Below are 13,070 nucleotides of genomic sequence, written 5' to 3'. Positions count from 1 at the left end.
TCCCGGTGTAGTAGAAGAAGTCAACGAGCTTCGCGCTCGGGTAGTGGCTTTGGAGAATACGGTGCAAAGGTTACAAGCACCAGCAGCATCACCGGCATCAACAGTACCACCGACAACAACACCAATAGTACCATTACCACCACCAACAACATCCGTATTGCAAACCTCAACTTCACAATCTGTCCCACGAGCATCAAGGTCATACGCACCGTAGTTACCAAGAAAATACCAGCAACAATAACCGATGAAGTATTAACTCATTTCCCCTGAAGAAATTTTACGTATATTTAATATATATGAATTTTGAAATCAAAATAAATCTTTTCGTACTAAGCTATTACGTGTGAATCTTAACTGGTAGGTACTACTCGGTTAGTTCATATTACTAATATGCAATGATGTACATCCTTCCTTAACAACTTAACCAATGTTAACTACAATCTCTGTTTCAACTTAATGAATTCCATTTCATAATAAACCAAGTGTATTATTCAATTACATAATTGATTTTACATTTTCATTTTCGATGTACTCGAAACTTTTCAGAACACATCATCTGTGCCTTGTAAGGTTCACAAGAATTCCACGAGCAACAACATCCTTCACCAAGGAATATCAATAAGAATAAATAATGAAGTATTGATTTCATTAGCGAAATACTCCGCAAAGATTATGTAATCTTTAATATTTTAAAGATTAATCCTTTCTAAGTCAAGCCGAAAATCAAATGAGCTTAATATAATATTAACTCATTAAATCTGTATTACATCTGAAGAAAATATACATACATATATTTTCATAAAGACGGTAATAAAAATTCTTTTGTACAAAGTATTAATTGTGAAATCTTTAACGGGTAGGTAATACTCAGGAAATATATAAGTTCACAATTAATATGTTACACTGTACATTCTTCAACTTTGATTCAAAAATTATTAACTATGCTCACAACGATATACAATCGTTTTCATACAAATTCAATTACATATTCTGATATTGACGGATCAGAATCCAAGTCATAACTCTGAACCGGTGACATCACTCTTAGATCTCTACATCTTTCAAAGCTATACTTTGACTTCAAAAATGTGCAAGATCCTTTAGCGTTGTTTTTCCCGAAAATAATCCTGCAATCTTTTTCAAAGTATCCAATTTTACTATACTTCCAACCAGTCAACTTCGAATTTTCAGATTAGCCTTATTATAACCTTGACATATACATTCTTGTTACTGGGGAACCTTTCATGTTCCACCACATTAGCAGTAAATTTACCAACAACTTTATTAATCCTTGACCTTTCGAAAAATTCTTATACTCATTGAAACCCTATCATGTACTCATCCACATCTTGTAACAATAATTGCCATACCAACCACCGGGAATTAGCAATCAGTATTTTGAATCTCGCAGCATTTTCTACGACAACAGTTATATATAGATAACATCTATCTTCTAGACTTACATACTTTGAATATGAAGTTTCTGAAAAACACCCCAAACTATGAAACTAGTTCTCCGAATTTTGGAAAAATGCTGAAGAAGCAGCAAAAAACTGTAAACGACCTTAACAGTCAAAAGTTTGATGATAAAGAATAGTATGGTGGTAAAGCCGAGAAAAAGAGAAGGTTTGAAACTGAAAAACTGATTGAGCAAACTATGAAGGAGGCTGTGGACAAATCACAAAGATTAAAACTGCCTTCAAAGAATCCAAATGATTCAGTGTCTGCTGAAATCATTAGCGAATACCTTGATCCTTACTCTAAAACATTTGCGGACAATATTCTTCATCATCATCTTATCTTAAATATTCTAAGATATCATCGTATCTCTCATTATAAATATTCTTCATATTTCTGAAGATATTTTCATAACCATTATTATCTGAAATCATTCATCTCCGCGCTATCTGTGTTACATCATAAAAGAAACTATTTTAGTTTCTAAAATCTGAAAAATTCGAAAAATGGATGTTTTGAAGTAATGTTGGGAATTGAAGCATGAGTTATTATAATATAATGACACTTAATCAACGTGATTATATTACAGTAAGTCATGCTGAGTTTCTAATGGAACGTGATAAAGGTTCACAGATCCCACCCTCATCATGAACCATGTTACATAACTCTTTCATTCTATATAATCTCTAAATATATCAAGAAAATATATTTCTTGATGATTCGATCTTTTCCGAATATTCTGGTAATTTGACAAAATCAAATCGTGCTATTACCTTTCCTCTCTGCTTTGTATGTTATGAACATTCGAAACTCCATACCTACAAATTCTGGACCATTATTCGCTTGACTAGAAGTCAGGAAGGAAAAACGAAAGCATGAAGCTCCGAGATATAACGGAGAATATAAAGCCCGATAAAAACACATAAATTACAAACCATGAATATCAATAAGTATTGCAACGTAAAGACAGGGGAGAACTAAAAACACTATAAAGCCAAGAGTATAGTAAAAGTGAATAGATTCCTCCGGCGGCAGATGAAAAAGAAGAATGATAGATATGAAAGTTAGGAGTATATCAAGAATCAGAACTGGATGAAGTATTTTCACAATCTATTAAGAAGTATTAAATAATGAACAAGATTATAGGTGAAATGTCCCGTTCTTATTGATTAAAAACGTTCCATATTAATTGATTTCGTTGCGAGGTTTTGACCTCTATATGAGACGTTTTTCAAAGACTGCATTCATTTTTAAAACAAACCATAACCTTTATTTCATAAATAAAGGTTTAAAAGCTTTACGTAGATTATCAAATAATGATAATCTAAAATATCCTGTTTACACACGACCATTACATAATGGTTTACAATACAAATATGTTACATCGAAATCAGTTTCTTGAATGCAGTTTTTACACAATATCATACAAACATGGACTCCAAATCTTGTCCTTATTTTAGTATGCAACAGCGGAAGCTCTTAGTATTCACCTGAGAATAAACATGCTTTAAACGTCAACAAAAATGTTGGTGAGTTATAGGTTTAACCTATATGTATCAAATCGTAACAATAGACCACAAGATTTCATATTTCAATACACATCCCATACATAGAGATAAAAATCATTCATATGGTGAACACCTGGTAACCGACATTAACAAGATGCATATATATAAGAATATCCCCATCATTCCGGGACACCCTTCGGATATGATATAAATTTCGAAGTACTAAAGTATCCGGTACTTTGGATGGGGTTTGTTAGGCCCAATAGATCTATCTTTAGGATTTGCGTCAATTAGGGTGTCTGTTCCCTAATTCTTAGATTACCAGACTTAATAAAAAGGGGCATATTCGATTTCGATAATTCAACCATAGAATGTAGTTTCACGTACTTGTGTCTATTTTGTAAATCATTTATAAAACCTGCATGTATTCTCATCCCAAAAATATTAGATTTTAAAAGTGGGACTATAACTCACTTTCACAGATTTTTACTTCGTCGGGAAGTAAGACTTGGCCACTGGTTGATTCACGAACCTATAACAATATATACATATATATCAAAGTATGTTTAAAATATATTTACAACACTTTTAATATATTTTGATGTTTTAAGTTTATTAAGTCAGATGTCCTCGTTAGTAACCTACAACTAGTTGTCCACAGTTAGATGTACAGAAATAAATCGATAAATATTATCTTGAATCAATCCACGACCCAGTGTATACGTATCTCAGTATTGATCACAACTCAAACTATATATATTTTGGAATCAACCTCAACCCTGTATAGCTAACTCCAACATTCACATATAGAGTGTCTATGGTTGTTCCGAAATATATATAAATGTGTCGAAATGATAGGTCGAAACATTGTATACGTGTCTATGGTATCTCAAGATTACATAATATACAATACAAGTTGATTAAGTTATGGTTGGAATAGATTTGTTACCAATTTTCACGTAGCTAAAATGAGAAAAATTATCCAATCTTGTTTTACCCATAACTTCTTCATTTTAAATCCGTTTTGAGTGAATCAAATTGCTATGGTTTCATATTGAACTCTATTTTATGAATCTAAACAGAAAAGTATAGGTTTATAGTCAGAAAAATAAGTTACAAGTCGTTTTTGTAAAGGTAGTCATTTCAGTCGAAAGAACGACGTCTAGATGACCATTTTAGAAAACATACTTCCACTTTGAGTTTAACCATAATTTTTGGATATAGTTTCATGTTCATAATAAAAATAATTTTCTCAGAATAACAACTTTTAAATCAAAGTTTATCATAGTTTTTAATTAACTAACCCAAAACAGCCCGCGGTGTTACTACGACGGCGTAAATCCGGTTTTACGGTGTTTTCGTGTTTCCAGGTTTTAAATCATTAAGTTAGCATATCATATAGATATAGAACATGTGTGTAGTTAATTTTAAAAGTCAAGTTAGAAGGATTAACTTTTGTTTGCGAACAAGTTTAGAATTAACTAAACTATGTTCTAGTGATTACGAGTTTAAACCTTCGAATAAGATAGTTTTATATATATGAATCGAATGATGTTATGAACATCATTACTACCTCAAGTTTAGTAGGTAAACCTACTGGAAGTGACAAGAAATGATCTAGCTTCAAAGGATCTTGGATGGCTTGAAAGTTCTTGAAGTAGGATCATGACACAAAAACAAGTTCAAGTAAGATTTTTACTCGAATTAAGATAGTTTATAGTTATAGAAATTGAATCAAAGTTTGAATATGAATATTACCTTGAATAAGAAAGATAACCTACTGTATATCACAAAGGTTTCTTGATCTTAGATGATTACTTGGAATGGATTAGAAAGCTTGGAAGTAAATTAGTAACTTGAAGGGATTTTTGAAGTGTTCTTGAAGTGTTCTTCCTATGATGATTATAGCTTGATTCTTGAAGTGATTTTTGATGAAGATGATGATTAACTACTGGAAAAATACGTTCATAATAGTGTGTGTGTGTGTGTTGAGAGAGAATTAGAAAGAGAATTGGAAGTGAAATGGAGTGAATGATGAGTGGTAATTGGTGAGTGGTGAGTGGGGTTAAAAGGAGTTCTAGTTAGTTGACTAGCTCATGGTAGAAGTTAAAATTGATTAGTCATACATGACATAATCAAGAGTGGAATCTCATGCTAGTTCCTATTAGTATATACTTATAGTAAGTACGTTTTGAAGCTGTGTATAATACGGGTAAGAATATGACTAGAATTCTTGATGAAAGAAAAGAATGGAAAAGTAACTGTAACCATTTTCGTTAAGTATGAGTGTTTTGATATATATCTTGAAGTCTTCCAAAAGTATTTTAATACATCTAAATACACTACATGTATATACATTTTAACTGAGTCGTTAAGTCATCGTTAGTCGTTACATGTAAGTGTTATTTTGAAACCTTTAAGTTAACTATCTCAATTAATGTTGTTAACCCATTGTTTATTATATCTAATGAGATGTTAAATTATTATATTATCATGATATTATGATATATTAATATATCTTAATATGATATATATACATTTAAATGTCGTTACAACGATAATCGCTACATATATGTCTCGTTTCGAAATCCTTAAGTTAGTAGTCTTGTTTATATGTATATAACTCATTATTAATATACTTATGGAGATACTTACTTATCATAATCTCATGTTAACCATATGTATACCCATATATATATCGTCATGTCATTTTTACAAGTTTTAACGTTCGTGAATCGCCGGTCAACTTGGGTGGTCAATTGTCTATATGAAACATATTTCAATTAATCAAGTCTTAACAAGTTTGATTGTTTAACATGTTGGAAACATTTAATCATGTAAATATCAATCTCAATTAATATATATAAACATGGAAAAGTTCGGGTCACTACAGTACCTACCCGTTAAATAAATTTCGTCCCAAAATTTTAAGCTGTTGAAGGTGTTGACGAATCTTCTGGAAATAGATGCGGGTATTTCTTCTTCATCTAATCTTCACGCTCCCAGGTGAACTCGGGTCCTCTACGAGCATTCCATCGAACCTTAACAATTGGTATCTTGTTTTGCTTAAGTCTTTTAACCTCACGATCCATTATTTCGACGGGTTCTTCGATGAATTGGAGTTTTTCGTTGATTTGGATTTCATCTAACGGAATAGTGAGATCTTCTTTAGTAAAAAATTTCTTCAAATTCGAGACGTGGAAAGTGTTATGTACAGCCGCGAGTTGTTGAGGTAACTCAAGTCGGTAAGCTACTGGTCCGACACGATCAATAATCTTGAATGGTCCAATATACCTTGGATTTAATTTCCCTCGTTTACCAAATCGAACAACGCCTTTCCAAGGTGCAACTTTAAGCATGACCATCTCTCCAATTTCAAATTCTATATCTTTTCTTTTAATGTCAGCGTAGCTCTTTTGTCGACTTTGAGCGGTTTTCAACCGTTGTTGAATTTGGATGATCTTCTCGGTAGTTTTTTGTATAATCTCCGAACCCGTAATCTGTCTATCCCCCACTTCACTCCAACAAATCAGAGACCTGCACTTTCTACCATAAAGTGCTTCAAACGGCGTCATCTCAATGCTTGAATGGTAGCTGTTGTTGTAGGAAAATTCTGCTAATGGTAGATGTCGATCCCAACTGTTTCAAGCGTTTAATGGTAGATGTCAATAACACATGCTCGTAGCATGTCTTCAAGCGTTTATATCGTCCTTTCGCTCTGCCTATCAGTTTGTGGATGATAGGCAGTACTCATGTCTAGACGAGTTCCCAATGCTTGCTGTAATGTCTGCCATAATCTTGAAATAAATCTGCCATCCCTATCAGAGATAATAGAGATTGGTATTCCATGTCTGGAGATGACTTCCTTCAAATACAGTCGTGCTAACTTCTCCATCTTGTCATCTTCTCTTATTGGAAGGAAATGTGCTGATTTGGTGAGACGATCAACTATTACCCAAATAGTATCAAAACCACTTGCAGTCCTTGGCAATTTAGTGATGAAATCCATGGTAATGTTTTCCCATTTCCATTCCGGGATTTTGGGTTGTTGAAGTAGACCTGATGGTTTCTGATGCTCAGCTTTGACCTTAGAACACGTCAAACATTCTCCTACGTATTTAGCAACATCGGCTTTCATACCCGGCCACCAAAAATGTTTCTTGAGATCCTTGTACATCTTCCCCGTTCCAGGATGTATTGAGTATCTGGTTTTATGAGCTTCTCTAAGTATCATTTCTCTCATATCTCCAAATTTTGGTACCCAAATCCTTTCAGCCCTATACCGGGTTCCGTTTTCCCGAATATTAAGATGTTTCTCCGATCCTTTGGGTATTTCATCCTTTAAATTTCCCTCTTTTAAAACTCCTTGTTGCGCCTCCTTTATTTGAGTAGTAAGGTTATTATGAATCATTATATTCATAGATTTTACTCGAATGGGTTCTCTGTCCTTCCTGCTCAAGGCATCGGCTACCACATTTGCCTTCCCCGGGTGGTAACGAATCTCAAAGTCGTAATCATTCAATAATTCAATCCACCTACGCTGCCTCATATTCAGTTGTTTCTGATTAAATATGTGTTGAAGACTTTTGTGGTCGGTATATATAATACTTTTGACCCCATATAAGTAGTGCCTCCAAGTCTTTAATGCAAAAACAACCGCGCCTAATTCCAAATCATGCGTCGTATAATTTTGTTCGTGAATCTTCAATTGTCTAGACGCATAAGCAATCACCTTCGTTCGTTGCATTAATACACAACCGAGACCTTGCTTTGATGCGTCACAATAAATCAAAAAATCATCATTCCCTTCAGGCAATGACAATATAGGTGCCGTAGTTAGCTTTTTCTTCAATAACTGAAACGCTTTCTCTTGTTCATCATTCCATTCAAATTTCTTCCCTTTATGCGTTAATGCAGTCAAGGGTTTTGCTATTCTGGAAAAGTCTTGGATGAACCTTCTGTAGTAACCAGCTAGTCCTAAAAACTGGCGTATGTGTTTCGGAGTTTTCGGGGTTTCCCACTTTTCAACAGTTTCAATCTTTGCCGGATCCACCTTAATACCTTTTTTGTTCACTATGTGACCGAGGAATTGAACTTCTTCCAACCAAAATGCACACTTTGAAAATTTAGCGTACAATTCTTCCTTCCTCAATACTTCTAACACCTTTCTCAAATGTTCATCGTGTTCTTGGTCATTCTTTGAGTAAATAAGTATGTCATCAATGAAAACAATGACAAACTTGTCAAGGTATGGTCCACACACTCGGTTCATCAGGTCCATAAACACAGCTGGTGCATTAGTTAAACCAAACGGCATGACCATAAACTCGTAATGACCGTAACGTGTTCTGAAAGCAGTCTTTGGAATATCATCTTCTTTCACCCGCATTTGATGATACCCGGAACGTAAGTCAATCTTTGAATAAACAGATGAGCCTTGTAGTTGATCAAATAAGTCGTCAATTCTCGGTAGTGGGTAGCGGTTCTTGATGGTAAGTTTGTTCAACTCTCGGTAGTCGATACACAACCTGAATGTACCATCTTTCTTCTTGACAAACAAAACAGGAGCTCCCCACGGTGATGTGCTTGGTCGAATGAAACCACGCTCTAAAAGTTCTTGTAATTGGCTTTGCAGTTCTTTCATCTCGCTGGGTGCGAGTCTGTAAGGAGCACGAGCTATTGGTGCGGCTCCTGGTACAAGATCTATTTGAAATTCAACGGATCGCTGTGGGGGTAATCCCGGTAATTCTTTCGGAAATACATCGGGAAATTCTTTTGCAATGGGAACATCATTGATGCTCTTTTCTTCAGTTTGTACTTTCTCGACGTGTGTTAGAACAGCATAGCAACCTTTTCTTATTAGTTTTTGTGCCTTCAAATTACTAATAATATGTAGCTTCGTGTTGCCCTTTTCTCCGTACACCATTAAGGGTTTTCCTTTTTCTCGTATAATGCGAATTGCATTTTTGTACAAACGATCTCTGCTTTCACTTCTTTCAACCAGTCCATACCGATTATCACATCAAAACTCCCTAACTCATATAGCACAACTCATATATCACATCAAAACTTAATTTAGCACAACTTAATTTCAACCAGTCAATGGACAACTTAATTTAGCACAAAAATCTCTACTCATATAGCTTCTATCCGCATCCGAATCAAATAAAACGTAAGCAGATTTATTGTCAATAAGAAACGTACCCGTAACAAGCTCCGGGTCTTCCTGTGCCTCTGCCGCATTAATATTGAAAACTCTTCCGCGGCCTTGTCCATTCGTGTTCTCCTGGTTCGGGCAATTTCTAATAATGTGGCCCGGTTTTCCACATTTATAACAAACTACATTGGCATAACTTGCTCCGACACTACTTGCTCCGCCATTACTCGTTCCGACACCATTTGTTCCTTTTGTTCTATTAACCCCTGGTCCGTAGACCTCACACTTCGCCGCGCTATGACCATTTCTTTTACACTTGTTGCAAAATTTGGTGCAGAACCCCGAGTGATACTTTTCACACCTTTGGCATAGCTGCTTCTGATTGTTGTTGTTGTTGCGGTTATTATTGTTGTTGGGATGATTTGTAGCGACCCCGACAAATCGTCAAGTGACGGCGTCGGCTACGTGGGTCCCATTACCTGATTATAAGTCTTTAAGATAACGTTTGACCAAAATATGTCGCCTTCATTTCAAAATAAAGATTGTTTCAAGTTTACAAGAATTGTTCAACCAAAAGTTAAGTTACAACGTTATAGATACGATTGAAATCTAGGCGACACGGTTTAAAGTAAAGTCAAAAGACGCTCCATGAAATGCATGTATACTCGACATCGGATGCAAGTATCAAATAGTAAGCGGAAGCATGTTTCACATATCGTGCAAGACCTGAGGAAAACATAGAAATCTGTCAACGAAAACGTTGGTGAAATCATAGGTTTAAGTAAGTAAGTACAAGTGAACCACAAGATTTGCATCAATGAAATAATAGTAATACATTCCAAAAGTTTGTTTCACGAGCACCCAATTATCAAAGCTTAACATTCCTTCCATTGTATACCCCATCACTTAGTGCTAGAACAAACACTGATTCTCGAAAATATATTTCATCCGTAGACGGTAGCGAACCGTCAAAGATGAGGGTTGTCAACCCATATGGCCATATAACATAAGTTCTCGCTTACACCCGGCAAGTGTAACTAATGATAATCGAATTGAGGATTTTTGTTCTAAACTCGTATGTAGAATGTTTGTTTTCCCGTTCTTGTGTTCACTTAGTTCAAAAGAATCGTTTATGTTTTCTCATCCCAATATAAGTTCAAAAAGAGTAAAAGTGGTACTATGATCTCACCTTGAGTGCAAGAGTTAATAAAGTACTTCAACAAGTAGACGCGTGCAAAGACAAAGCTAGTCTTGACCTAATCATATAGGTTGTATCAATAACGGTAAACACAAACGGTCAAAGATGTTCAATTAGTCCTATGGCTCGTTACGACTCGATTATGTAGCATGTGAATCAATTAGTCAAGTTTCATGCACGATACAAGTAACTAAGCATGTTAGAACGATCGTATAATTGTTTGGTTAAGTTTGACTAAAAGTCAAACTTGGTCAAAGTCAAAGTCAACGGGGTCGGATCGGGTGTCCGACAATTTTCTCATGATGAGAAATCATTTATGAGCAGAATGGCCAAGTTTCATGTTAATCGGAGTTACGGTTAAGCGGGAAACATTTTGTGAAAGGAAAAATAAAAACTAAAATGAGCTGGGCATATGCGCGGCGCGCAAAGGGTTGCGCGGCGCGCACCCAAGTGTAAATCCTGGTCAGAACTTAACCACGAAGGCAAACATCTGGGATTTCTAATTTTGCGCGGCGCGCGGGTATATGCGCGGCGCGCAATACCTGGGAAACATGCAGTTTGCAGAAAAAGACCAAGTCACGAACCAAAACTCAAATTAACCTATTTTATGAACCGAAAACATCTAAAATGCATACTATATATCGTCGGAAAGGTAATTTGACAAGGAAAACAACTAAACACGTTTCATCAAACAAAAACATCAATTTCAATAACCGATTTCCCGTCAAGTGATCATTAAGAATCCATTTTCAAAGTTTCAAGTTCATCAAATGCATTTTAAGTTTCGGGAATCCAATTCACACATGTGATATGCCGTTTCGAAGGTAATTAAGCATACATTACAACTAATCACTAACAATTAATATTCCATGGCATTCAAGCATCAAAAGTTCATGTCAAGAACTATCAAACCCTAGTCAAACATCTCAAAATCAATAATCATGTTTTTGAAGTTTTCTTAATCAACCTACACATCAAAACGAAGCTAATGATACTAGTAACACTTTTAAAACATGCACTTTAACAATCTAACAACATTTGATTATCCAAAATCAAGGATTTAGCAAGCAATTTTCATATTGAACTAGTTACACCAAAAACAACGAATCGAGCATACAAATTACATACACGACATCACAATGAGCCATAGACACTAATTAACAACTTTATAACTCAAAAATCTCAAGAACACATAAAATTAGGGATTTTAGAAAGTTACCCAAATGAGATGAAGTTGGTATCAAATTGAAGAGGATGAAGAGAGGATTCCAAATATGTATTTTGTTTCGATGTTTGCTTCTCCAATCGGATTTAGATGATGATTTTATGTTTGAGGGTTTTGAGTTCAAAAATGGGAAGTAGAGAGAAAGAGGAGGATGAAGGTGGGAGGTGGAGATGAAATGAATGGATGTGGTAAGGGGGTTGACTAGTTGACCTAGTCAACTAGTTTGCCCATTTGGCAATCTCGGTCCCTCGAGTTTCAAAGCGGGTGCGGGAATTAACCCAACGAATATTTTAAAAACGTTCGAGTAACGGATGACTTTATAATTAGATAACGAGAATATTATGAACGTTAGTTAACGAAAGGTACAAATTTGAATAACGAAAGATATTATATAAAAAAAAAGACGGTGTTAAAATAAATTTAACGGAAAAACGCGGGATGTTACATTATCCACACCTCAAAAGAAATTTCGTCCCGAAATTTAGTTGGAAGTAATAATCGATACCTCTCACTCGAGACCGGAGATGTCAATGCTATGAATAAGTGAAGGTACGTCCTTGAGTGTTCTCATGAATTTGGATTTTTACGATCCCCGGTTTCAACTGGTTTTCCTATGAAGAGAAGTTTGTCTTCAATAGTTGGTGCATTTAGAAGAATTGCACGTTCCTGTTCCGTAGGACACGTTTCTATGTTTGTTACACGAAATGTAAGGTAAACGGAAACTTAATTGAGTCGGAAGTTCTAAACGGTAGGAAGCGGTTCCAATACGCCCCAAGGTTTCAAAAGGTTCAATATTGCGGCTATAGCCTTTCTCGATTTCCCAAAATGGATTACACCTTTCCAAGGTGCGGTTTCTCAATATTACGCGGTTACACACTGGGATTTGTGAGGTTTTCATCTAAGTTTGGTATAACTCTTTTGGCGACTACGGATCGTCTCGAGCCCTCCTCAGATTTGAATGATTTCAATTGTTGTTTCTTGATGGAGTTCAGATTTCGGTGGTTGATGCTTTGGTTAAATGAACAGGGGTATGACATTAGCGGTCATATAGGGTTTCGGAAAGTGCGTGTGAACACACGAGTGGTAACTACTGTTGTAAGAGGGATCTACTAAAAGCGACCATGCAAGTTTGAAACATGTCTTTCGAAGACGTAAATCGTTCGTTTGTTCGGTTCGTCTGTTTGTGGGTGGTACGCGGTACTCATGTCTAAGCGGGTCTCCAAGGTTTCTTGTAAAACTAGAAGTGAAACGAGTATTTCGATACGGAATAATTGACAAAGATACACCGTGTTGGAATAGAATCTATTAAGATACGTTTGAACAAGTCAGTTAGGGTTCGAAAAATGTTCGTTAGGACTATTCACCCTCGTGGCGAATACTAATGTAATATGATGAATTTCTCTATCCATGGAGAAATGTTACAAGGAGTTCCCTTAAACGGAAGTGCGAGCGATAAAGATAGGAGTGAAACGAGGACTTAGAATAGGATGAGCTTACATCTCGAGGTTGCCATAACGTGCCTCT

This window comes from Rutidosis leptorrhynchoides, chromosome 1, assembly GCF_046630445.1.
Source record: "Rutidosis leptorrhynchoides isolate AG116_Rl617_1_P2 chromosome 1, CSIRO_AGI_Rlap_v1, whole genome shotgun sequence".
NCBI lineage: Eukaryota > Viridiplantae > Streptophyta > Magnoliopsida > Asterales > Asteraceae > Rutidosis > Rutidosis leptorrhynchoides.
This window is presented reverse-complemented; position numbering follows the sequence as displayed.